The 27,169-nt window shown below is 37.6% G+C and overlaps 1 protein-coding gene and 2 pseudogenes across 4 annotated transcripts in view; 2 read left to right on the top strand and 1 right to left on the bottom strand.

The window, feature by feature from the left end:
* PLCL1 (phospholipase C like 1 (inactive)) overlaps positions 1-27,169 on the top strand; it is a 335,868-nt gene that overhangs the window by 121,833 nt on the left and 186,866 nt on the right. The gene's annotated exons all lie outside the window — the stretch shown is intronic.
* On the bottom strand, positions 1,854-14,705 carry LOC114224885 (small ribosomal subunit protein eS25 pseudogene; annotated as a pseudogene).
* On the top strand, positions 14,712-25,494 carry LOC114224888 (HIG1 domain family member 1A, mitochondrial pseudogene; annotated as a pseudogene).

Genomic DNA, 27,169 nt, shown 5'->3' with positions numbered 1-27,169 from the left:
TCGTTATCATCATGGATAATGATTGATGGAAACCAGTGGAACTGGGCATGTTGAATGGCTTAAAATGTAGGTGTAGGAGGAAGGTTCAGTTTTTCTCTATTTTATACATTGTCCCAATAACCTGCATTATATAATGATTTTGTAAAGTCTTTATGTTTTTTTTTTTGAGTACAGTATTTAAATTTCAGAGTCTAAAATAAACATCCTAGAAGAGTAACCTCTGGGTTAAAATGGTTATAGCTGCAAGGATGTGCTGTGACATGCTTCCAGAAATCTGTAGGGCAAATATGAGAGTATTTTGGCTCTAATGCTCCTTAGCCAATTAGAGTTTATGGCAGCTGTCATTCAATATTAGTGGCCTATAGTTAAAAGATGAATACTTTAAAATGAATGTGTTTATGGTTCCTTCTCTTATCTCAAGATAAGTGGTTTGGCTTGCCAGCAGGTGGTTTTTTGTTAGGATCCCTTCTAGGATATAAATGGATAGGACCTGGTCTTCCAAGGGATTTCTTTCTTCAGCTCTTTTAAAAGTAGTGTTAGCAAGGGATAATAAGATAAAATGCCTAATGGATCCCTGAACCCACTTTCAGTGAGTTCATGGGAGTTCATAAATGTGCAGCTGGGGAGTGTTCTTTAGAGCCAAGAAGATTACTGTTCATGTTGACTTTGTGAAGGCAGCACATCCACAGCACCTTTTCCATAACCACAGAAATCAAGTCAGAAGTATCTCTCTCTCTTTCTTATATTCAAAAACACTATTGAAATGATTGATATATTTTGAAAGAGTAGTTTATAAGAGAGGCATAAGTTAAAATTCTGACCTTTGGATAAAATTTTATAAAGCCCTTTTCTCTCCTTGTCTCACCTCCTTTACTAGTTCCTTTTATAGGTTGTGGCCACCAAACACTTTATGATGTTTTCTGCCATATTGGCATCTAAATATTGCAGAGATTGTTTGGATAAAGACATGTTAGAAGTAAACTTTAGACATAGAATTTTGGAAAATACACATTAAATATACACAGTTACAATGAAAGATTAAATAGAAATCAATGTTTGATATAAGGATTAAAGAATTTATTAAAGTCAATTAACTCCAAAGGGAAAAGGCAATAAAATAAAACCAATAGAAAGGTCAAAAAAATTATGATTTTTCTTGTGGAGGAATGATTGATGTAGCGCCCCATGCTGTTCCCTAAGAATTTAGGATGGTATTTGGATGACTGTGCTTGTTTTGCACTTTGTACTGGGGATGAGTTGGGCAACGATTCCAAGGCTGATGATGAGTAGAGAAGTTACTTTCAAATTACCTCTGGAACAAACTTGTCTGAATTTCAAACTCATCCCTTCAACTCTGATGTGACAGCTCCATGTTTATGTCTCACAGTATCTCAAATTTTACATGTTTAAATTTCTTGGTCTTCCCCTAGAAATATGCTTCTCTTCTGGTCTTCATAAGTAAATAATTTCTCTATCTTCTTAGAACCTTGGGAGCCATCTTTGATGACTCCCTCCACATTTAGTGCATATCAATTCACCTTGATTGCACTTCCAAAGTGTACCTTTTTAAAAAAAAGTTTTTATTTAAATTCCAGTTAGTTAACATGCAGTATAATATTAGTTTCAGGTGTACAATATAGTGGTTCAACATTTCTGTACAACATATGGTGCTCATCACAAGTGCACTCCTTAATCCCATCACCTATTTAACCCATCACCCCAAAGTATACCTTTACCCCACCAACTTCCCAACCGCACCTCCAAGCTAACAACTGAACCTGGACTTCTGTAGTAACCTCCTAACTGATTTTATAACTTCCATGTTTTACTTTTTTTTTTAGTTTACTGAAGTTTCATTTTTCAAAATGTACAGTTGGTGCCTCTTCACTGGCAGCCGGGGTGCTTCACCCTTGGTGTTTCTGGTATCAATTACGTGAGCTCTGTGCTTTAAAACCAGTCTAATAAGTCCTTTACTAAGGAGCACCTGAAGGGCTGCCCTGGCCAGGGGACCTTGAATCTTTAGTCTCTCAGAAACAACAGCTATGGTTATAAGCTTATAGTTGGGTTCCCTTATAGAGTTTGTCATATGTCGGTTTGTTAAACAAGAGCAGGTTATTGAGCTTGTCCCGAACTTTGTCTTTGGACCACTTCTTTTTGGTCTTGCCCCCATATTTATTCACTGGGTCTTTGTCTTTTTTGGCCTACTTTCTGGCATATTTCTTCTTGTTGTTGTCCTTGGGTGGCACTGTGAAGCTCAGAGAACAGTGGCCACCCTGCAACCTCACCAAGATGTCAGACAAAAAGAAAGCTAACTTCCTTCAAACTCTTCCCCACACAATGGTTAGAACTGGGATAAGCCACACCACTGTAATGTGGTATCCCCAAAATAGAGCGTTTCAACCAAGGTAGACGTTTAATTCTCTCTCAAGTAATATTTAATCTAGGTGGGAGTTTTCAGCTAATGGTCTGTTCTACTATTGTCAAAACATGGTTTCTATTTTGGGCCCCAGGCTCCACTTTCAGCAGCAGGTAGGAGGGAGAAGGCCAGGGGAGCACATACCTTGTTCTTTTAGGGAGACTGCCCAGGAGCTTGGAGCATTTATATATCTTCCTGAAGGTTACACGGTTATTTGATGGCCGAGCTGATTGGATCTGAGGTTTGTGTGACTCAGAAGCTGTGAGACCACTCTTAGGGGGAAAGAAAACATAACTATTGCACTCCAAATTAACACTGAACCTATTAAAATTCATATTTTGAAATAATTATGTAATGTTTTCAATTATTTAGAGTATGGCACTATTAAGAGTGAAAAGATAAATAGAAATAAGACTATTTGAAAAGTATATCTGTGGATCATAGGAAACAAATATATCACCACCATAAGGAAAAAATATTCACCTTCTGATGGTGTTGGAAACAGAGGTGAGAAAGAGAGTCTCTCTTGTGGGAGTTCTTAACTGCATGGAGCAAAGTCCTCAATAAAATTAAAAACTTAATTTTCAATTCCATTTCTTGGTTATAGTCACTAAATAGCTCTAGTAGAGAAGTGTTACAAAGTGTAAGTGGCTGCTCTCTCAAGTTACCATCAAGGAGAGAACAGGTGAAGTCAGACTTCAGGATACCTAAAGCTATGGCCTTAACCCTGGGTGCTGACCCCTGGCTATCTCCATGCCTATGAAATCAGAATTCTGGAGATGGGCCCTGTATTAGTTCACTAGGACGGCCGTAACAAAGCACCACCGTCCAGGTGGCTCACAATTATTTGTTTATTTTCTATGATTTATCTTCTCGTGATTCTGGAGATCAGAAGTCAGAGATCAAGGTGTCTGAGGGTTGGTTTCTTCTGAGGCCTCTCTTCTTGGCTTGTAGATGGTAGTCCTTTCCTTCCTGTTCCTTCCTAGGTCTTCCCTCTGTACCTGTCTGTATCCTAATCTCCTCTTCTTCACTTTCTTCCCTATTTTTATAAGGATTAGGGCTCACCCCCATGACCTCATTTTACCTCTTTAAAGAACCCATCTCCAAGTACAGTCACATTCTGAGGTACTAGGTATAGGACTTCAAGGTATGAATTTTGAAGGGACACAATTCAGCTCATAACAAGACCAAAGAATCATTGTTTTTAACCCCTGCCCCCAAGTGGTTCCAATGTGCAGCCAAATTTGACAGTCAGCGTCCTTTGCAGGATTCTCAAACCTGGCTCCATTAGAATCATCTGAGTAGCTTAAAAAAAGTCAAAAACACCAATATTTAGGCATCACCCTCAGAGGTTTGATTTGATCTGTGTGGGATGGGCTATTGTTAGTTTCTAAAAGCTCCCTGGTAACTTAAATATGTGGCCAGGTTTGGACACCACTGTCCTAATGGTTGTATTTCTTAACTATAAATGAAAGCATATTCTTATCTTTCTCTAAATTTTTTCTTTGAAAATTCATAAGAAACACACTTTTTATGAAAGATGTATATTCAACAAAGTAGTATTCAGGTCTAAAAAAGAGCTAAATACTTCCAAGGTGGTATAGTTTCACATGTCAAGCATGAGTTTTGCAATATAATTTTGCATTAGGCTTACTGTGTTTTTCTGCTTAATGAAAATAAATCAAAGCAACTTGGGTATATCATTCAGAAAGCCAACGAAGTTAGGTAACTGACACTTTAATGATTAAGTTGACTAAAATGTGATAACTTTTAGTGAGGAATTTTTTAAAATGTAACTTTTTTACTTTATTCTTTTTTAGATCACAGAATTTCCCTTTCAGCAAATACAAAGTTTATTAAAAATTTTTTTTAATTGAAGTATAGTTGACATACAGTGTTATATTAGTTTCGGGGGTACAACATAGTGATTTGACAATTCTGTACGTTGCTCAGGCTTGCCATGATAAGTGTAGTCACCACTGTCACCATACAATGTTATTAAAATATTATTGACTATAAGTGCCAATTTTCATCTCTGGGACTTATTTATTTTATAACTGGAAGCTTGTACCTCTTAATCCCTTTTGCCTATTCCTAGGGAGGAAATTTTTTGATTAAAATGATGTTTTTTGGCTTTTGGAAGGAGGCTGGATTTTCCTTTCCAGATGATATCAAAATCTGATGGAAATTCATTGATTTCATCAGGCCAATTTCTGTGTTTTGAAGTGAAGCCACTTATCTGGCATTTTTCATTACAGCTTGATGACAGCTGGCTGCATCCCAGAATGCAGTACTGTGACAGAGATTTATTTTATGAAGTCATGGATCAGCTGCCTTTGTAACTTGCTTTAATTGATTATGTGTACATTACTTCACTCTCTGGGCTTAAAAGAAGGCTGCACTTAGGTGAGGAAACAATGTTATTGTTTCATTGATGAAAGACCATTTCTTTCATGCTATGTTATACTATCTTTCCCATTGTGCCTTAATAATATTTTTGGTTTCAGTTTTTTTTGACAGTTGTTTTTAAATACTATAATTTCTATTTTGAGTGAATTATATAGCTTTAGAAGCAGTATTTAAGATCACAAAAACATAATTTGAACTATATAAGTATACTGTTCCAGGAGTGTAGTTGATTTTTATTTGTCCTTTCTCTGTTGATTTCTGACAGAGATCTGAGGAAATGAGCTTTTTTTTTTTTTAAGATTTTATTTATTTATTTGAGAGAGAGAGAGCGAGCATGAGCAGGGGGGTGGGGGCAGAGGGAGAGGGAGAATCATACTCCTCACTGAGCAGGGATCCTGACTCGGGGCTCCATCCCAGGACCCTGGGATCATGACCTGAGCCGAAGGCAGATGCTTAACCAACTGAGCCACCTAGGCATCCCAGGAAGTGAGCTTTTAAGTAAAATAAAACAAACAAGAAAAAACTTCAATTATTATTACAAATGTGCAGTACATAGTCACTTTCTAAAGTTGTGGGGTACCCATGTCTTGCTAGAACTATAAGAAATCCAAGGGCTGAGATTAAATTAGATCTAAGTATATCAATAAGCGTAGATACCTCTACTTTTGCTTTTCAGTTTATACATTTTCATCTTTTTTTTAAGATTTTATTTATTTTTTTTTGAGAGAGAGAGAGGGAGCGCAAGAGCAGGAGGAGGGGGAGGGGCAGAGGGAGAGGAACAAACAGGGAGCCAGAAGCCAGGCTCGATCCCAGGAGCCTGAAATCATGACCTAAGCTGAAGTCAAACGCTTAACCAAGTGAGCCACCCAGGTGCCCCTATCCATTTTCTTCTTTAATTTCCCTTCATACCACCATCTAATGTCTATTTTTCCTTTCCTTCCCTTTCCTTCCCTTTCCTTTCCTTCCTTTTCTTTCTTTCTTTCTTTCTTTCTTTCTTTCTTTCTTTCTTTCTTTCTTTCTTTCTTTCTTTCTTTCTTTCTTTCTTTTCTTTCTCTTTCTTTCTTTCTTTTTCTTTCTTTCTTTCTTTCTTTCTTTCTTTCTTTCTTTCTTTCTTTCTCTCTCTTTCTTTCTTCTTTCTTTCTTTCTTTCTTTCTTTCTTTCTTTCTTTCTTTCTTAATTGCATCATTTCTCTTTGTCTTTGTACAACACAGATTTTCCCTATCTGGAAAATTCTTCCCCACATAACCCCTGATACCATTCATTGAGTTTCATTGAATTTCTACCAAAATTCCAGAAAGAACGATGTATTTCTTCCTTACCACTAAGCTTTGGGCTTCTTGTTTTTACCACTCTAAACCTCCCCCCTCAGTAATTATGAAATCAATTTTCTTTTCCAAAAGTTAGATTGGCATTTCAAAGCAGGAAATAAAGAGTATGAAGAAAACTATAAAGAGAAAAATTTTTTCTATCTTCTTTAGAAAACGAAATTGGAAACACAAAAAGGATACATAAATTTTATCTATTATGAACATTTGATGAGTAAATATGGTTGTCCCAAAAAAGACTGTGGCTTCCCCCAAAAGATAAGATTGGAAGATAAATCTGTCCTAATTTATCCTTGACATCATCATCACAAGTACTCTTGTCTAATGATCCATAACTAAGGCCTTGACTATAGTACCTGATGTGGATACTCAGATGGTTTACTGCAAAATGTTTTAAACAGATCTCTCCTGATTTGGAAATTTTTCTTGTTACAATGCAGGAATCCCATTATTACTAGAATATCAGAGTAATTGCCACATTCTCTGGAGTTGCCCATAATTTATAAACTCTTATTTTTCTTTATTCCTTTATTTCTTAATTATTTAAATTAAACAATTATGGTGACAGTATTATATAAAAATTATTAAGTCAAATATTTTTATAGAGCATATGACAAAAAACACTCTTCTTTTTTCTCTTCTCTTACTGCCTTGTTTCACTTACTAGAAGGACCACTTCAATGTTTTTAGCTATTTGTTCTGGCATTTACTTCCTTATTTGAAAATAATATGCCTCTTGATTAATCATTTTTACTTTCTATTAGGCTATATGAGGATCTTTACTTACTTATACCTCCTCTTTAAGTTCAAAATCCCACATAAATTGCTGTTATTTCCAAGCATGCCCTGATTTGAAATGTGTATACTACAAAACTGCACTAAATAATTTGGTTTATGTAGTAAAGTAAAAAACTTTTCTTCTTCCTTATATAATTTATTATGTCTAAAATTTTAGTTACATCTTTTCCCAGTATCTTCTTATGACTATGTCAGTGCTTTCCACAGTAGAGTGATCTCTTGTGTGACTGCATTTCTTTTCTTATTTTTGTTGTTATTTTTAGCTGGAGTTAATAATTGCCTCATTTTTTCCCTTTAATGTTTTTGAAATGCTGTGTCTTCCAATATCCTCTCACAGTTCTGCAAAATATCTCCAGTACAGTATTCCGTATGCTCAAGCAGCCAGATAATTTACCAACTGCCCTTTCTCCTGCTTCTTAGAGTCCTCTGCCTCCTGCCCCCGTGTGCGCTGTGTTCACAGGGCCTGAGGCACAGCGGTTACTCTGGGAGGGCCCACTGCCTCCTTGTTGTCTAAATCCACAGCCTCTTCCTTTTTAGTTTATTTTTTGGTTTTGGTTAAGGCATATCTTGTAGTGGCTTCTTGAAAAGTGTGTTTGGGAAATGAATTTTGTAGACTTTGCATGTCTAAATGGACTAATTCACCGCAGGTTGATCAGACAAGTTAGCTAGATCTTTTTCTGAGGGGCCTATGCACCCACAAAATATCGTTGTACCTAAGCCTTTTCTCTTGGGCAGTTTAGTTTCACCAGAGAAGGAGCCTCAATATCTTGACAAGGGGAATGCAACCTGAAGGCAATTTCTGTGATCATTGTACAGATTTTCACATATTGCACTCGTTTTCAGCATTGTACCTTTCACTTGCCCTCTTTCCTGACTGCTGTGCCTGAGTCTGAAACCCCCGTCATTTACTTTCTCTGGAAAATAAACCTCAGATTTCTAGTGGGTGCTGAAGGTTAGGACTCGGGAGCTGTGGTGTGCTGGTAAATGTTTAACAACTAGCTCCCTAAAAAAATCAAAACAAAACAAAACTCTGATTTGTAGCATTTTCCACCTTCTCCAAATATTCATCCTATAGTTGATTTCAAGCTACCATGTGAGGTCACTGCAGAGTTCACTCTTGCAAACTGGTGCAAACCAGCTGCAGCCCACCAGTGATTGAAAGAGTCTAAAAATCCCTTTATTTTAGCAACTGCCCTTACTTTCATCTTCCAAAGTACCCAGCATCTCCATTTTGTAAGCATTTCCAGGGGCAAATTGGCTTGCTTCTTGTAGTCATTGGCTTGACTTTTCTCCTCTCTGCTAAAATGTTCCCTCCATCTGCTTTCCATCTTCAAATGTTGGATAATAGTCACTTCTTCATTTCACTGAAGTTGGAGTTTGTGTTTTTGTTTCCTGTCGTCTTTGTGGTTTCAGAATTTTGAGAGCAGAAGGGAGCAAAAATGCCTTTATGTTGCCATCATGAAACCAAAGGTTCTACTCATTTTTCTAAATAAAAGCTAAAGTTGCAAAATGACACCTGTTGTTGTTAATAATATTTTGAATACTCTTATCCAAATCTTTAAAAACCTAACTTATAGCATAAGATGCTGAGAAGGAATCTTTGACTTTGCTGCAGGGACCAAATTATTCAGTGCAGCTCTGTAGTACATACATTTCAGACCAGGGCATGCTTGGAAATTGCAGCAATTTGTGGTGGGATTTTGAACTTAAAAGATGTGAAGGAATGTGGGTTAGGGGAGATATAGTTCAAGTGCTGAGTTACCTTGTGTTGAACCCTCATAGGTCCTTTATCAGATATTGTAGCCAAAGGTAATATTGAGTTCTGAGGAAGGTAATTTTGGAGGGAGGTTGGGTGAGGGTGGGGATGGGGCCATATCATTTCAATTTTCAGATTAGAAATACAGAATTAGAAACATAGAATGTCCTGATAAAATGTGTATACCTTTTAGATGTTAATAGCAAAAATATCCTGTTTTTTTTTTTTTTTTCTTTTCTATTTTGTGGTCAGCAATGATCTACAAGACAGGATAACATAGTGGTTAAGGCATAGAATTCTCAGTGCTTCTATCTCAGGGTGTTAATCTGCCAGATGCTAGTCATGGGACTTTGAGCAAGTTTCTTCATCTCTTGATGGCTCAGTATTCTCATCTGTAAAATTAAGATAGGAATAGAAACTCCTCATAGGCTTATTTTGAGGATTGAGTAAGTTAACATATTTAAGGCACTTACAGTGTGTGAAGCATAGTAAGTGCTCGATAAACAGTAGTTATTGTTACTGTTGCAATTGGCATTAGTAATAACCAAATTTGCATTGGTTAATACTTGTCTACTTACTTATTAAAATATACATCAATATGTATTAATGTTACATTAAAGTCATAATGCCCACATGTTTTATTGGAATCTGTTTTTGTATGTGATCCATAGTTCTTTTGTAGCTTCATCATCCTTCCAATAATTTAGTAGATAGAAGTTCAGCACCAACTATGTACAGTTTTACTGTGCTAAATGCTGAGGTTATAGAGTTTCCTAAATGGACTTATTATTTGGACAAAAAATAATATTAGAACCTTTTCTTGTTCTTTTTTTAAATTTTTAAATTCTTTAAAAGATTTTATTTATTTATTTGAGAGAGAGAGAGAGAGAGCATGAGCAGTAGGGAGGAACAAAGGGAGAAGGAGAAGCAGACTCAGGGCTCGATTCCAGGACCCTGAGATCATGACCAGAACCAAAGGCAGACGCTTAACTGACTGAGCCACCCAGGTGCCCCAGAACCTTTCCTCATTCTTCACACCAAAATAAACTCCAAATGGATCAAAGAGTTAAACCTAAAAAAAAAAAAAAAATAGAGCCACAGAAGTACGGATAGGAGGTATGGGTGAATATTTCAATGTATTAGATGTAGAGGAAGCTTTTCTATTTATACATAAAATCAGAAACATTAACACAAAAGATGGGTACATTTTACTAAATAAAAATTTAAGTTGTGACTGAGGGAGGAATCATCAAAACAAAGTCAAGAGTGAAATGCAAACTAGGGGAAATAATGACAGCACATATGATACATAAGAGTAAATTTAATTGCCAATTAACTGGAAAATGGCAAACAGCCTAAAAACACTACACGAACAGGCCATTCACAGAAAAAGATGTTACAAATGTAAAGATCTGCAAAGTTCTTCACTAAAATTTAAAGAAATTTAAATCAAACAAAAGATATTTTTCATTTATTGGGAACGGTGGTATGGGTAGTGTGGGAGGAGACACACATATGAACAGAAAACCACCATTTCCAGGGTCCTCAGTCAAGGGAGAATATCCTTTGGGGGTGGGATTATTTTGGCTTCTGACCTGAGTGCCCAACCCGCTCCTTATCTCTGCTTTCAATATACCTTCTTGAGTGCTCTTTCCTTGCCTTTTTGTTTCCTTGGAAAAATACCTTGGCAGGTTACCTGAGATTTAATGAGGCCTTCCAGCTGTGCATTAGTCATACATAGCAATTACTTCACATTCATATGAGCCAAGCATGTTCAACATTTAAAAAAGACTCCCTCCTGGGGTGCCTGGGTGGCTCAGTTGGTTAAGCGACTGCCTTCGGCTCAGGTCATGATCCTGGAGTCCCGAGATCGAGTCCCACATCGGGCTCCCTGCTCAGCAGGGAGTCTGCTTCTCCCTCTGACCCTCTTCCCTCTCATGCTCTCTATCTCTCATTCTCTCTCTCAAATAAATAAATAAAATCTAAAAAAAAAAAAGACTCCCTCCTGAAGAGCTAGAGTTGCCTGGTGTATGGCCATTTGGTTTGATTTTGATATTGTTTTCTGAGACCTTCTGCTGTAGATCCCTGTATATATCTTCCTCAGGGGCCATGACCCTAGAGGAAAACAAACCAAACCAAACCCTTAGAGCTTCTGGGGGAGAAAGGGACTAGATTGGTTTGTTTGTGGGTTCACTTATTCATAAATATTTATTGAGTACTTACTATGTGTTAAATACTACTCTAATCATTGGGCATGTAAGAGTGAACCTAGGTTTCCATGGAGCTTATTCTGGGTGAGGGGAGGGATAGACAATTTAAAAAATTAAATAAAAATTTCAGATGGCTGCTGTGAAGAAGGTAAAGTCAGGTAATAAAGAGTAGAAGGGTGGGGGCACCTGGGTGGCTCAGTCATTAAGCATCTGCCTTCGGCTCAGGTCATGATTCCAGGATTCTGGGATGGAGCCCTGCATCAGGCTCCTTGCTCAGCGGGGAGCCTGCTTCTCCCTCCCTCTCTGCCTCTCCCTGCTTGTGCTCTCTCTCTCTCTCTCTGTCAGATAAATAAATCTTAAAAAAAAAAGAGTAGAAGGATAGAGGTAGTCAGATAAATATATACATATGTACACGCATTACACACACACAATAGTGCTTCTCAAACTTTAGTGTGCATCAGAATCACCTGTAGGACTCATTAAAACATTAAGATTGCTGTGCTCTCTCCCTCAGGGCCCCTGATTTAATAAGGGCCTGATGTGGGTCCTGGAAATTTACATTTTTAAAAAGTTGTCAGATGTTGCTGCTGCTGCTGTAGAGACTACACCTTGAGAACCACTGGTGTAGATTATTAGGTGGCCCCAGAATGCCTCTAAAGAGGTAATATATTTGGGTAGAGACCTGAATGATGAGAAGGAACCAGTGAGAGGAAGATGGTCAGTGGTGGGGGGTGGAGGGTGGGAATGAAGAGCTTTCCAGATAAAGCAGAGAAACTGTGGTTTGAAGAAAGCCTTCAGAGAGGCTAGTGAGGCTAGTAATGAATGGAGGGGACAGGGGCAAGAGATGAAATCAGAGAGGAAGACATGGAGAGCAGGGGTCCTCTACTCTGAAAGCACACTTTAAAACAACCACCACAATAACACAACAACAAACCAATGCTGGAGTCCACCTCCAGAGACTTTGATTTAATTAATCTGAATGGCACTTAGGTATTTTTAAAAGCTCTTTATGTGTTTCTGATGAGCAGCCAAAACTGAGAATGATGGATACAGGCCCTTCGTAACTGTGTAAAGTTAAGATTTTATTTCAAGTGTGACGGGAAGCCATTGAGAAGTAGAGGACATATGTGGGTTTAGTTTCTAGATGCTAGAATGGATTTTGTAAGGGGTTAAGAGTGAATGGGGAGACCAGTTAGAAAATGTTACAATTGTCTGGGTTAAAAATGATGTTGGCTTTGTTTAGGCAGTAGTGGTGGGTATGGTGAAAAATGAGTTGCAGGATGGTGGATGGGATTTTGGGTAGAACAAAAGAGACTTGCTGGTGGATTGGATATGAGAAGTGAGAGAGAGGGAGCATCGACTGTGACTCTAAGGCTACCTTTCAACTGGGTGAAAGGTGACACCATTAACTGTGAACATTGGGATAGAAACAGTTTTGGGGAGAAAGAAAAAAAGCTTTTATTTTGGTTTTGTTAACTTAAAGATGCCTTTAAGAACAGTGAAGAACCAAATGTGTTTTAGGGAAAGAGTGGGAATGAGGATAAACCCATGCCTTGCTCCTTTGACAGGCCTGTTGTGATAGCTGGCTAGGAAAGGAGTATTGTTCATGTAGACTTCACATGCATCTTGGAAACGGTAACCTCTCCTGTAAGTGTGTGGCTTTTTAAATGGGTGAACACAATCATGGCAAGAGCTTTCTAGAAAACCTGTGAGCTTGAACTGGTGGGCATATGGTAGGCCCTCGATAAACATTTGTTGAGTTAATGAATGATGAGTGAACTGGGGACTTCTATGTATCAAGCCTATTTATCATTTTTGTGGGTGATTTGTATTCAGATTACATTATGTAGGGAATAACAAATATCCGGTGGCTAAAGATTATGTCCCAATTAGATTATCATAAAATATTTAACTGGTCAAATGAATCCAAAAGGGCAGAAGGTTTTTGGTGTAAGTTGTGTTGAATTCCTTGTGATACCCAAGGCAAAGGGATAGTAAATTGGATCTCCCAAGACCTGTCTGGGATTTCTAGTTCCATGTCTCTTTGCCTTTTTGCTTTTTCTCATGAGCCAGTGTCATCTGTGGTTTCAGCAGAATCAGACCAGATTTGGAACCTGCCTTCATAGAAAGTTCTCCTGCTTCTCTGTATGCCAGGGTGAGGAGAGGTTTCAGGGGCAAGAGTTCCTATAAGCCAGCTTGGTGCAGTGTGGAATGTGGGATCATAGGGGACTTACCTGAAATTTCAAAGATGATCAATATTTGCCTATATGTACCTTTTCTAATGAACCAAAAGTCAGAATTTGTTTCTGAAAAGGAGAGTCAGTTCCCACAACTAGAGAGATCAGAAAAGAAGCTGAGAATGGTTGCCAGACTGTATTCAGATGCCCAAACTTAGGAATGATCATGTGGAGTCACTCCTTAGTTCAGGCTGCACTGTCCCTAAATCGTGGAGTGGAGAGATACCCAAACTCATTTCTCCTTATTAGCTCCATTTAGGGACAAATGATTCCACTTCAGTCTTGTGAAATGGGAATTAGAAGTTAAATCCAAATCTTTACAACTATTATCCAAGTTCTGAAGGGAGGGAAAAACTCTATTTATAAAAATAGCTTGATAATTCACTTAGGGGCACAAAGTGAAACAGAGGAACATGTTGGAGGCTAGACCCAAGGTGGCAGAGGAGAAGGGGTAAGTTGACATCCTGCCATAAGGAGGGGAGTTTGTTGTGCTCTTTCCAAAGAGGTAAATAGAGAAAGGGAGGAGAGAGAAGATTGCAGATGCTGCAAAGCTGGGTGAAGGGACCTGTGGAAATAATCCAGTGGTAGGATGGCCAAAAGATAAGTTAAGAAGAGATGCTCAGTGTTTGATTTGAAATTGTTTGCTTTGCTCTTGTATATACTCCTTTTATATCTCTCTTTAAATAATTGATAAAGTCTCTCATCTTCATGGAAGCTTTATGTGAGTCGGGTAATGGATGGGGACCTCAATAAAGCTTGAGTTTGGCATTGGGTCAAATGGTGGAGGACAGACAAGGCTGTGGGAGTAGGAGTTGAACTGACCTTGAGAATGCAAATTCTGCCCCACCCTTATCCTCTACACACCTAAGGAATCCTCAGAAATTTTGGGCAGGGCTTTGGTGGGAGACCAGACCCCAGGTGACTATTGAGTTGTAAAATTTTGGATAGCAAAGATGATTTCTCTTGAAAAATCTAGGGTTCTTGCTCTTTTAAAGTAATTTGGGCCCCAGTGGCTCTTCTTCAGCTTTGGGCTGGGGGAATTTATAAAGTGTGAAACCCGGGTGCTTCTGATAACTAGGTTTGCTGCCCAAAAAAGGAAACCAATCTACAGTGAAAGGGTCAGACTGGAGAGAAGCATACTTCTTGCAGTTTGAGTATTCAGTCCCTTAATAACATAGATACTTTAGTATGCTTCCTATATATTTTTACTCTGCTTAAGCTGATCTAAACTTGGTTTTTGTCACTAGATGTTGTATTAAACCCATGCTCCTGACTGATGAGTTTTTTCGTTATCTGCTTCTCCAACTAGTGCAGTCTCCTTTGTCTGATCTCCCTTTGTTTTGGATCTGGTTCTCCTTCCCTTGCTCCTGTGGCTTTGTGGGAGATCAATTCTTCAGTTCTGTACCTGGGTAGGGAACTATTGTACCTTGTCCAGCACCTGAACCTGGAAGACCTCTGATCACTCAGGAAGGAGACATGATTAATGTTCTGGAAATTGTTTACCCGAATGTGAGTATGGGTAGACATTTGTTTTTCAAAGATCATGTATACCATGATCACATGGATTTAAACAGGTAAGAATTTATGGCATATCAAATGATATTAAGAGATCATTTCACTTAAGAGAGGAGGAAGACAACAAAAGATTCATTATTAGCCATCTTGTAAACCCCAGAACCAGTGCCTTGAAAATATTTTGTGTATTGCAAATATCAAAGTCAGCACATATGTTTTTGGAGGAAATAATTAAAAATGCTAACATAAGATAATTTACAAATATTTTAATATTTCTACTGAGTCTGTTTTGCTACTTCAGAATTTATTAAATATAAGCAGGCAGAATTGTAAGCTAGGAAAGTGGTTTATATGTGCATACTGACCTTTTGACTTCACTCTACCAGTTGCTTAATATTCTCCTATAATGAAATTGTTTCCAGCAATAAAATTGCCTTGCAAAAACTTCTTAGGTTATCTGAGGCCAAAATTAGACACCTAGAATAACAAGAAAATAATTCTTGCCTAAGGGCTGCTTTAGACAAGGGAAGCATGGTTGTGCAATCATTGTAAATGCATTTCTTCCTGTAGAATTTACTACTTAGGAGGTTCATTGTGTTTCACCTGAGTCTAGAGGTGGCAATAGTGGAAATAGTGGCCTTAGAAGATCGGGGATACAATAGGGTACCTGACTTGAAAGGCTATACAATTTATGGCCTGTGGTTAAATTTGGTGAAGGTTTAGTTACAAAATGAACAAACATATATGTTTTCATACCATTCTGATTTTAAAATAAAAATTGCATACAAATACCTGTAGTGGATTGCCTTTGTTGTCTATCCAGCACTATCCTTTGCTTTCTTTTGGGAACAGTACCTCCTTACTTTTGGGAATGGCTCAAGCTTCCAGTGGGCACTGCTTCATTCTTTATGACTCTTTCCTACTCCATCATTTCTCTTATCACCACAGTGGGCCATAGTAGACTGGTCAGTAGTGAGCATCTGACTCAAGCTGGTCCTTCCCCTGAGATTTTCAAATGAATTAGGAAAAATTTCCTTTGGGCTGGGGGAATTTATAAAGTGTGAAACCCGGGTGCTTCTGATAACTAGGTTTGCTGCCCAAAAAAGGAAACCAATCTACAGTGAAAGGGTCAGACTGGAGAGAAGCATACTTCTTGCAGTTTGAGTGTTCAGTCCCTTAATAACATAGATACTTTAGTATGCTTCCTATATATTTTTACTCTGCTTAAGCTGATTTAAGCTTGGTTTTTGTCACTTAGCAAAAAGAATCCTGATGAACATACAGGCACTGTATGTAGGAAAGGTGTTTTATTAAAGGCTGGCAGGTTGGCATCAAAGTAACTCTGAGGTTTTTAACCCTCTGAACTGGTTGGTTGTTGGCCTTGACTGAGGAACATGGACTTGGGTTGGTAGAAGTCCCATTGATTAAGTGATTGAATGTTTTCTGATAAATATTTAATGGTCCACAAGGCCAATCAAGAGACCTAAAGACTAATCAGTCTCTTTTGGTTGGTTAGGACAGTTGTCCAAACTCATTCTGTGTGGTGAGTGTTCATGATCAATTTACTGGGACTGATTGGACCCTATCACTGTGTCCCCTGCCTGAGCACATAGGTCCTTTCTGAAGCATGAGTCAGGACAGCCTTGGAGTATACCCTTGAGACTCTTTATTGGCAATATAGTCAAGTAGTGAAAGTTTATGTCCTGTCTTAAACCTTCCCAGGTCTAAGTCCATACTTTCTTGCTGATGAGCCAAAGAATGTGATAAACTACTCTCTGCTGAAGTGAAATTCATTGATAATGGCTTATTTTGTTTCCCCTTCCAGTTAGTACTTACCTTTTAATTCACTGGAGCAAGCTACTTGTGGATTTAAGGTATGATAGTAAGAGAAGGGGAGAAATGACTTTTTTTTGTGGTAGCAGCACCCAATTATCAGTAGGAGAAGCCATTAAATTTATCAATGCTGAAATTCTTCCTAGTGATGAGCCTCTCATATAGCATGACCCCTCTTGGTAAATAGTATTTTATATCTTATATGTGTTCTGATGTGGATCCTACATTGTTGCTTTTATGGGAATGAATCACATTTCCACATAGTATAATAATATGTACCATTCGTAGAGAACTGCCATGTGCCAGATACTGCTGGTGCTTTCACACACTTTATCTCATTGAATGCAATCTTCAAAACAGTGTTATTTTATAGGAGAGGAAAACTAAGCACAGAGAAGTTAAGCAGCTTAGCTAAGGTCATACATTTAATAAGAGGGCATAACTCAGAAGACACCCACCAGTGTTGTGATTTCATATTGGGCTCCTTGTCTGTAGAGTTACCTCCTTACCTGCCTTTTTAGGTGGGGAGTGGGCAGTGGTTGCCATGGTAATCCCAAGGGAGAAGAAGGCCTCTGGCAGCTTGCATTGATCATGATCTAACCCAGCTATGAAAGTCTACTTTTTTTTTTTTTTTAAGATTTTATTTATTCATTTGAGAGAGAGTGAGCACGAGAGAGCACCAGCAGGGGGAGAGGCAGGGAGAGAGGGAGAAGCAGACTCCCTGCTGAGTGGGGAGCCTGATGTGGAGCTCGATCCCAGGACCCTGAGATCATGACCTGAGCTGAAAGCAGACGCTCAACCATCTGAGCCACCCAGACGCCCCTGGAAGAATCTTGATATCAAGTAAGAATCACTAAATCCTACACAGACTGAGTGCAGGTTGATTATCTCCTATTTTGATCAGAGGTTAATTCCTTGGGGTTATTGGGATTTATTAGGTAGTACCTTATGGTGATTGAGTTACTGACTGAGAATTTATGGGTTTCTTAATAATTTCTTTTGATTCTAATTCCTAGAGGTATTTCATACCTGAAAGTTATAAATGGACCAGAATTATACTCTTGCTTAATATGTTAATATATCAATGATCAGCATTTCACCACTAACTCCATTTTATTTTATTTTTTAAAAAGACTATTTATTTATTTGAGAGAGAGGGAGAGACAGAGCATAAGCAGGGGGAGGGGCAGAAGGAGAGGGAGAAGCAGACTCCCTGCTAGCAGGGAGCCCAATGCAGGACTCTATCCCAGGACTCTGGAATCATGACCTGAGCTGAAGGCAGATGCTTAACCGACTGAGCCACCCAGGTGCCCCACCACTAACTCCATTTTAGAGGCATCTGGATTAATGTACTGATATTCTCCTACTAAATTCAATTAGATCTATAAGGATCAAAGTCTTTTCTAAGTGTTTTATTATATTTTCTAAGTGTTTTTAATAGTACTTTGTGTATTCCAGAGTTATTTTTTTTTTAATGTCCCATTTTTGCTAATTTCCTAAATAGACACCATTGTCATAGTAGGATAAATCTGCGTGAATCTTGACTGGTCCACAACCTAGAACTAGTATACAACTCCATGAGGGGGCAAAAAAGCTATCTTGCTCTGTGTTTATGGCTGGTCTTCTATTTTTCTGCCTTGTGTCCCAGTATATGCACTGGGGCTGTTACCCCATCATTTGGGTACATGAATAGTTAGAACTGAAGGCCTGTGAGAGAGCTTTGCCATACCAGCTGTAGGACCTTGATCCTCATTTTTCTTGACCTTAGAATGAGGTGACTGAGAGAAATGATCTGCAGGTTTCATTCCAACTGAAAAGCTGGAATTTTCTAATGCTGGAGAACTGGAGATTTGTTTTCTGGTGTCTGATCACAAAGCTTTTTGGAAGTAGAATAAAACACCACAAATTATGTTGTTCACTGTGTTGGGATAGAAATTGAAGGCAGGAAGGCCTGCAGAGTCTCAACTTAGTTTTTCAGATGGCTTGCCCCCTGTTTCCTTCAAAATGATGGGGAGAGGTTTTTAATCTTTATCGTTTTGACATCTGTGGTTTCTTTAATGAACAGTCATCATAGTGGGTGTCAAGCACTATGTGGTAATTTACAATTATTCTGTGGCATCATGTAATATGTGTGTTTCTTGGGAATAAAAGCTTTAGAGAAATTTTTTGGCTGAAGTATAATTACATTCAGAAAGGAGGAGCTTTGTAAGTGATAGCACTTCCAGACTTCTGTGAATTTCATGTTTAAGTTCATTAATGGCAGGAACTGTTTTTGGTATTCTGCAATGTGCACTGTTCCTTTGTCCTTCTATATGGCAATAATGGGAGAGATTTTGACAGGTGATAATGGTGATTTATTTTAATTTAGAGGCTAAAAATGCATTGAAAGAAATTTTGAGAAGAAACATTTGAGAAATCTCTTAAGGATTTGGGAATGGTATGTCAAGAATTACTATACTAAAATTGGGAACAGTTTCTAATTCCTATGGGAATATATATATATATTCCCATATCATTTTCATATACATATATGTTCATTTTCTAGGTGTATATGCTAATTAAAATCAGAACATTCTACATTTTAGGAACAGATACTACTTCCATTAATCTTTTCCTTCCCATTCCTACACCCATTACCTTAATTTAGGTATATATCATTCACTCTTCTGGATTATTGTAGGAGTCACCTTGCTTTTCTTCTGGCTCTCACCCATTTCTAAATACTACTTTGTATCGGATAGAGCAAACAAGCTACAATCAGATTAAAGCCTTAAGTGGCTTCCTACTGTCTAGCAAATAAAACCCAAATACTGTAGCTTAGCAATGAAGATCTTGATAGGTGGGATTCCAGCCTTGTCCCCCATAACTCTCCAGCCAGTACTCTGTGTCCTAGTGCATTTGACTTCTTGCTTTACTTGGTTGCTTGGTTGTTCTTCTGTTTTTTTCTTCCACAGGCATTTGCTTGTGCTGCTTCTTTATATATTGGCTTCCTTCCATCTTATAATCAAGTCAAGCTTGACTGTCCAGGCCTTCTCAAAAACCCTTAAGTTCATTCATTCTTTCTAATTCATTTCCATTAAAGTAATCTTTCTTTCCTTTAACTCTGCTAGAATATTGAAACTCAAACATTATGATTATTCCTTTGTGTTACGGTTGTTTCTTACATACATATTCTTTATGTTATGTCCTTTGACTAGATTCTAACTTTTGGGGGCAGAGACCATGTCTTTTGTTTTGTTTTGGTTTCATTTTGTTTTTTCCTTGAACAGTACCTTACTCAGGGTTGGCCTTGGTTATCTGCTAGTTGAATGGGCCAGTGGATGACTGGTACTGGCAAAACCCCTTCCCTTGCTGCTGCTTTATTCTTGCTTCTTTCTTTGATTTGGAAATCTCTCACTAATGTGAAGTTGGTGAGTTTTGTGTGATACTGGATACATGTAGATGTGTTAGTCTACCCTTAGGCTGATAAATTGTAAACACTGGTATTCTAGTCCTGAATCTAGTCCTCAGATTGCTGATGTTCTCCTGTTCTCAGATCATCTCTTCTACAGGAACAACCACTTCACTCTTGGCCTTATCTGGCCTCTGCTCAACCAGGAGTCACCCTTCTGGAGAGTCCTTCCTCCTGATTTTAGTGCTAAACGGAAGAATAACAGTTTTTATACCCACAGCCTTATTTTGCCCACATCCTTATTTTCTTGGGCATATTCCCTCTCTTTTAAGTCAAATCCTGCCTGTTGTAATTGTTGGTTTCCCTTATTTTTATTTTTCACCTTCAATCAATTCCTTAATTGTGCCACGTAGGTTCTGCAAAATATTTCTCATGTTTTAAGTTGTCCTAAAGCAGATCCACTCTGTTAAAAGATGATTTTTGACCTTCTCAAATTCAAACACAAAGAGACCCAAGTTTTTGTATCCAGTTCTCAATGATCAAAAAGACTTCCATATTTCTGGCCTCTCTCAATTTTCTCTCATATGGCTTCCCTTTACTTGTGTGCCAGCTCCTGTATTTGGGTAGGTTCAGTTTATTAGCTGATAACTGCTCTCTGGTTAAGAGTTTGGTGGGGTAAAAGATTAAAATATAAGTGAATTGGACTTTTTTTGGGGGGAAGGTATGGGGATCATTTAAATATTCCATGAGTCCATATTACTTCTAGCTTACTTTTTAAACTACCCTATGTATATTTTTCTTTAGATAGTATCATGACAATTTGTTAGTGGAAGAAGGTTGGATCAAAGCCATTATATTAGTGTTAAAATTTAATTCAAGAAATAATTTATTTTGAATAAGTATAATGGAGGTTGTATGACCTAGGGGCTGGAGAGCTAAACCATAAATAAAATAAGCATCAACCCTTACAGAAATGGAGATCAGTGGATTGCAGAAAGACCATACTACCTAAGAATATTTCTGTCTTCATACTACATGGTGCACATATATAGCAGACTCTCTGTTATGTGTTATAGTCAAATGTGGTATTCATGCTAATCAAATATTTTAATCTCCAGAAAGTTATTGTAAATATTACACACAAATCACCAAGTTACAAAGAATTTGCATAACACGAAACACTCAGCATCTAACCACACTGATCTTTGCTTTAGAAAGTAATTCAAGATCTTAAAGTACCACTGTGATCATCACTATAAATATTGATTAGCATGATACTGAAATTGTGCCAAAACACCTGTGATGAGAGAGTTTAGTAGTAATTCCTGCCATTAATTAAATGCTAATTACGTGTAAGTGTTTATAACCTTTTGTTGTTCAATCCTCACGTCATCTCTATCACTGGCCCAAGGTCACTCACATAGCTAGTAAGTGGTGGGGTTGGGCTTCAAACTCAGGGAATTTACCTTCAGAATCCATGCCCTTAACCACTAATCTGCATTGCCTCTTAATTACTTCAGTGTTTTCAAATTTTAGTAGGCATTGGAATAATCTTAGGGAACTTTCAAGATGCAGATTCCTGGACCTAATCCTACAGACCTGGATTCAATAGATCTGGAGCTAGGCCTAGGAATCTGCATATAAGCAAGCATCTACATGATTCTTTAGTGCTGCAATTAAACTTTGAGAAATACTGTCTCAGGTTTTTATTGTGTATATACATACACATAGGCATATCTGTAATGTCTTCTCTCACTCCACCAGGATTACTGGTCTAGTACATATACTGGAACATATTCTAGGCAGAGTTAGAACAATTCTTCCCCCCACCTGCCCCCAAACTAGCTATGTGACTTTGGCCAAGTCATTTGTGTTAGTCAGGGTTCTTTCAAGAAACAGAACCGATAGGATGTGTATGTGTGTGTGTATATATATATATATTTATTATAAAGAATTGGTTTATGTGATTATGGAGGTTGGTGAGTTCAAAATCTGTAGTATGGACCAGTGGGCTTGGGACTCAGGAGAGCTGATAGTACAGATAAAATCCCAAAGCAATCTTCTAGAGAAACTTCCAGAAATCTGGAGTCTTCTGGCTCAGGGAGACCACTCTGTTCTTTTCAGGCCCTCAAATGATTGCATAAGTCCCACCCACATTATGGAGGGCAACCTGCTTTACCCCAAATTCACGGATTTAAATGTTAATCTCATCCCAAAACACCTTCCAAGTTGACACATAAAATTAACCATCATATTACTCAATTTCTCTGGGTTCCATAGGTAAAATATCTTCTGTAAAATCATCAGGAAATTGAACCAGGTGATCATAACTATGTAAAAGAGGCGCCAAATGGGTGACAAATGAGACACACCCTGACAGCTGATGGCTTTAGTTTGTCTCACCGAGAGTTGTCTCATGCAGTGTTTTTTAAAATTTGAATTATTGGTATTGCTAACAAATTTTACAAGAAAATCTGTATTTCTGGTTTCTTAAAAAAAATGATTTGGCAACTTTGTATGGCCACAATGTAGCTGAGTCACAGATGTTACTTGTAGGGGAATTTGCTAACTCTTTGTATCTCACTCCCTGTGTCTCAGTCACTCAGTCCACAGCTCGTATTTCTGTGAGCTGCTGAGCCCTGATAGGCATTTGAGTTTTTGACCATTGCCTTCCTAGCTACTAAACATTTGTGGCAGCTCCACCACCCTGATTAAAAATGACAAAGGGAGAAGTAGGATTTCTGAAACAATTGAAAGCTTATGCCAGGAAATCACTATTTCTTCAATGTGTGCAGTATGGTTTATCACCTCTCCCAGGGTCACCTTCTCTGGACTCCTCATATCACTAACTTCTTTTGAATTACCAACAGGGATGCTTTTATATTCTTGTTCACCTTCTTGGTAGGAGATGATAGAAATTGTGAAATGGGTTCTTCAGTCACTGAATGGGGTTGACCAGATTAAAAAGATGGAGGAACATTGATGTAAAAAGAGAACCTGCTACTTTTGTATGGAGTTGAAATAGTTTAAGAAGGAGTTTCAAATGTGTGGGTTATCTTTCCCATAGCAAGACTGGCTTTATAGGAAAATAGAATGGGCAGTTGTTTAATAGTAAGATTTCAAAGGTAAAATAACCTTATAACTTCCCCAGTTGCTCTCTAAATGCTGAAATTACTTCAACCAGGCAAAGCCTTTTATTTACTAATGGGAAAGAAAGCAGAGACCTTTGAGAAAAGCAACACAGGGCCTAAGGAACAAAGTGGTGATATTAGATCCATATTGCAAATACATTTTGATGGGGGACTAGGGAAAAGATGAAACCCAGGGGCCTTGTAGGTCTGAAAATAGTTGAGGGAAAAAGAGTAAAGAATTTACTTTACTGACTACTTAGTATGGCTGGCCCAGCCACATCTTTTTTTTTTTCTTTCCCAAGTAAACATGCCTATGGCCACTTTTTTTTTTGACAAAATATGTATAAATTGCCTTCAGGACCTTGAAAATTAATTCCATCAGGCATATGGTTTGCAAACATGCCCTCCTTTTCTGTGTTTAAAAAAATGTATTTCAGATGTATAGCATTATTATGGTTTCTCTAGAAGTCATCCTTCATAAAAGTAATTCAGGAATGTTAGAATCTTTGTCAGTTTCTTGGCAAACAGTTTTCAATTATATATTCATGCTCTTCTATAGGATGCACAATTTTAGAATTATTCTGGAATGTTTCCAAATTTTATTTTGGAACTCAGCATTTGGCTATCTTTATTAATCCTAATCAAAATAGTTTATAATAGTCCTAAATGTGTTAGCTGTAAATCGCTGCTGTATTCCATTCAGCAAGAATGTTCTTGCTGTTCCTTTTCCCAGAGTATATATTCAGATATTGACTTTCATGTGTCAGGGTTTTTTTCTCTGATATTTGGATTCCTGTGGATAATTTGTAAGAAGATCATCCAGAGAGAGAATGCCTAGGTTTTAATGTCTAATGTTAGATTTTCCACTTGGGAGACATATGCTTGACTCTAGATTTTCCATTCTTAGAATTTCCTATTACTTTTTCTTTTCCTTTCTATTAATTTTGAACATATTAAGGTCATCATTTACTCTAGCCAGTTGCTTATTTTCATCTTGAGTAGATTTGTAGTTTTATTTTTAAATCCACCTAGTAGTTTATTTCTAAATCCCTTTTCCTTAAGTCATAGAAAGAGAAATATTATACTTAGCAGAAGTTTTATGCTTCCTATGTTGTCTTTTGGAGTAATTTTAGCAAATTACTGACTATACCTCTTAGAAGATTGCTTATTATGCCATTCTGTTAGGAACTGTAGTCTTGTTTGGCTCAGAGACAAAATAAGCTTAGGTCCTAGGGCTAGGGCAGTTTTTTCCCTCCAACCAGATAATAGTCTCTATATGAGAGGTGGTTTGGAAATGAAACTTCAGACTTCAGGGTTTTTTTTCTGATCTACAAGGGTAGGTGATAATGGTGCTTTCTCTTGGCTCAAAGGCTGGAATACTTCCTGCCTTTTCAATTCAGGTAAAGGTTGGAAAGTAGGAAGAAATATATTGTATTTTGAAAAAACAAATAGATGGACTTGGAGGAAGACTATATTTGTTAAAAGTAGCCATTCTATTATAATTGAAAACATGAATAACTTGTATTTGAATGATAGAAGTGATTAAACTGTCCTTGGAATTTATATGGCTTAGTATATAGTTAAGTTTTTCTTTTTAAATGAGAAAAAGAAATTATAAAAGACTCCATTCTCAGAATAGCTTGCAGATAATGCCTTTATCTTCAATCTTGTCCCCTTCCTTTTAAAGATACATAAACACAAATGACAGGTAGGGTGTCAGTGGAAAAACCACCCAGTGGCCCCATGAGCAGACTGCTGAAGCTCAGGTCACCACATGCAGTTCGTGGCATTTAAGAGAAGTAATATTCATATGGTTTGTCTGTGTTTAACCACTTGATTAATCACAGGTGGGTTATCCACAGTGGTTTTTCAAATCTCTGGTTAGTTTTTTTCTTCAACCCAGAGTTCTTCTGAACCACGTGTCATTGTGTGCTGACTAATGCCAACTAATTTCTTATACCAGGCTAGGCCCTGGACTAGTGTCAGTTTGGGGCAGAACCAAACTTGGAAGAGGAGGTTGCTTCTCCAGCTTGGAAACGAGAGGGGCAGAAAGTCGTGCAGGTTCTGACATTGTGGAATCCCAGGGAGGACTGGTCCTTGCAGCCTTGGCAAAATCTGCTTCACTACTATGTGGGAGAATCTCCCTTTATGTTAGAGGTTTTGTTCACTTTCTGTTCACTTGTTGATAACTGTCCTAAGCTTCGAAGTAACTTGGGTGGTATCATTCTAGGAAGGAGGATTCTTCATTCACTGTGCCAACCAGCACAGATGTTTCTCTTTCTTCCCATGATGAAGATCAGGGATTTAAACGTATCCAAAAAGCTAAAGAAGCATTGGGTTTGCAGCAATCGTTGCATATGTCTGCTCACCTGATCCACATCAAGTGGCAGCCCAAGGTTTTGTTGTGGGAGCAATGACCCTTGGTATGGGCTATTCCATGTATAAGGAATTCTGGTCAAGACCTAAACCTTAGAAGAAGAGAAGCTGTCTTGGTTTCATTGGTGGTACTTGCTTTAGTTAGGCATCTCATATTAAGTTTATATGTTTATGTTGAAAATAAATCATCTGAATGGGTCAGACAACAACATGGTAATTTAAATATTGGCTTCCTTTCTTGCACGTTTGATTTGCCTGGGAACCAAATTACTCCTGACTAGTTAACTAGTTAGGTCATTCAGGGGAGTCAAATTAGCACAAAAGAAAGATGTCACTTTTAAATGTACTTGATAGTTGTAAAATATGCTCCTTCTTAAACTCTTCTGATACAATTAGTTATAAAGAGGACAATATGCTGATCCTGAAGTACTCCCAGTTGCTTTTGATATTATGTAGAAATCCTGTTTAATTAACTTTTTTTTCTGCCTGTTTTGCAGACTGAGTACTTCAGGTTTTAGGGCTGGTTGGCTCTTAACCCTTTCAGAACAGTGTATGGAATATAATATTATAAGCTTCCCCACAACTGAAAATATGTGTATTTAAACCAAATCCCAGTTAGGTTTTTCTGTAATTGCAGAGTTATATTTATGCTGCTGTTGTATTAGAATATTTTTAAATGGCATCTTGAAATAGAAATGTGTATTTTAAGTACTAATGCAAAGGTAAATGAAAAATGCTTTTTAAATGTATGAAGTTTGTTTATTTTCTCTGTAAGAATCATAAATGTTAACAAATTACCTATAGTTGAAGTGATTAATGATTTATCAGCAAGGAGTTTTGGCCAGACATTATACACAAACTTTGTTATACTCTAGAATGCTTTATTACACTTGTGAAATTTTCTTGTCTAACCTGAATTTACATTCCATGGTGATAACATGGTAAATGTAGTGTTAGTAAAGTAAGTGAATACATCAAAAAAAAAAAAAAGTAACGGGTATCATTAGATACATAATGACAACTGGAATAAATTCTAAGCTGAATAGTTAGAACTGAAATAGTCTGCTCTGTTTTCCATTTCCTTTGTTAATTTATTTGGGAGATTTCTTTAGTGACTCTCTGATGATTTGCATACATATTCATTATCTACTTGACAATTAAAAAGTTGGTCAGAAAAGTTATCTCTCCCTCATGATCCTAAATGAAAAGGTAAGAAACCCAAAGGAAAAATTATGTCTTCTCTCTTGGCTTATTTTTAATATTAATACAATGTCAGTGCTCTTTAAATGCTGAACTTTGTAATGCATGTGTACTTTGAATTATTTTGTTCAATAGAGAGAAGCATGGAAAAAATTATATGCTTCCTCATGTAGCTCAAAGGCCTGATCCATCTAGAAAAATTATAGTCGTCTTGGGTGACTTTCAGTTTCTCCCTTGTTCTTGTAAGGCTCACTCTCTTCCACACACTAATATTCTCTAACAGTTCCTACTGGTGATGTGTGTCTGGCTAAGTAACTTCTAGTGAATGTAGCCATTATTGAGCTTAATTGTCTCACTTATTCCAATGGCATTCTGTTACATCAAGATAACTTACAAGTCTAATTTACCTCTGTGGATATTACTTTTGTGCATTACATTGTGCTCTAAAATTTCAAGGCTCTGAAATTATTTTCTGCTTTTTAGAGGTCCAAAAATCAAGCTGTTTTCTCTTATCTTTTTTATTTTTCACAAGGAAATTGGATTAAGTTGGATGGACCTCTGGTCTTGGGAGA

The sequence above is a fragment of the Eumetopias jubatus genome, unplaced genomic scaffold (assembly GCF_037043125.1).
Source record: "Eumetopias jubatus isolate StellerSeaLion01/CBP00866 unplaced genomic scaffold, mEumJub1_p1.0 scaffold_3, whole genome shotgun sequence".
Lineage (NCBI taxonomy): Eukaryota > Metazoa > Chordata > Mammalia > Carnivora > Otariidae > Eumetopias > Eumetopias jubatus.
The sequence above is the reverse complement of the archived record's forward strand: the minus strand, read 5'-3'. Positions and strand labels throughout refer to the sequence as shown.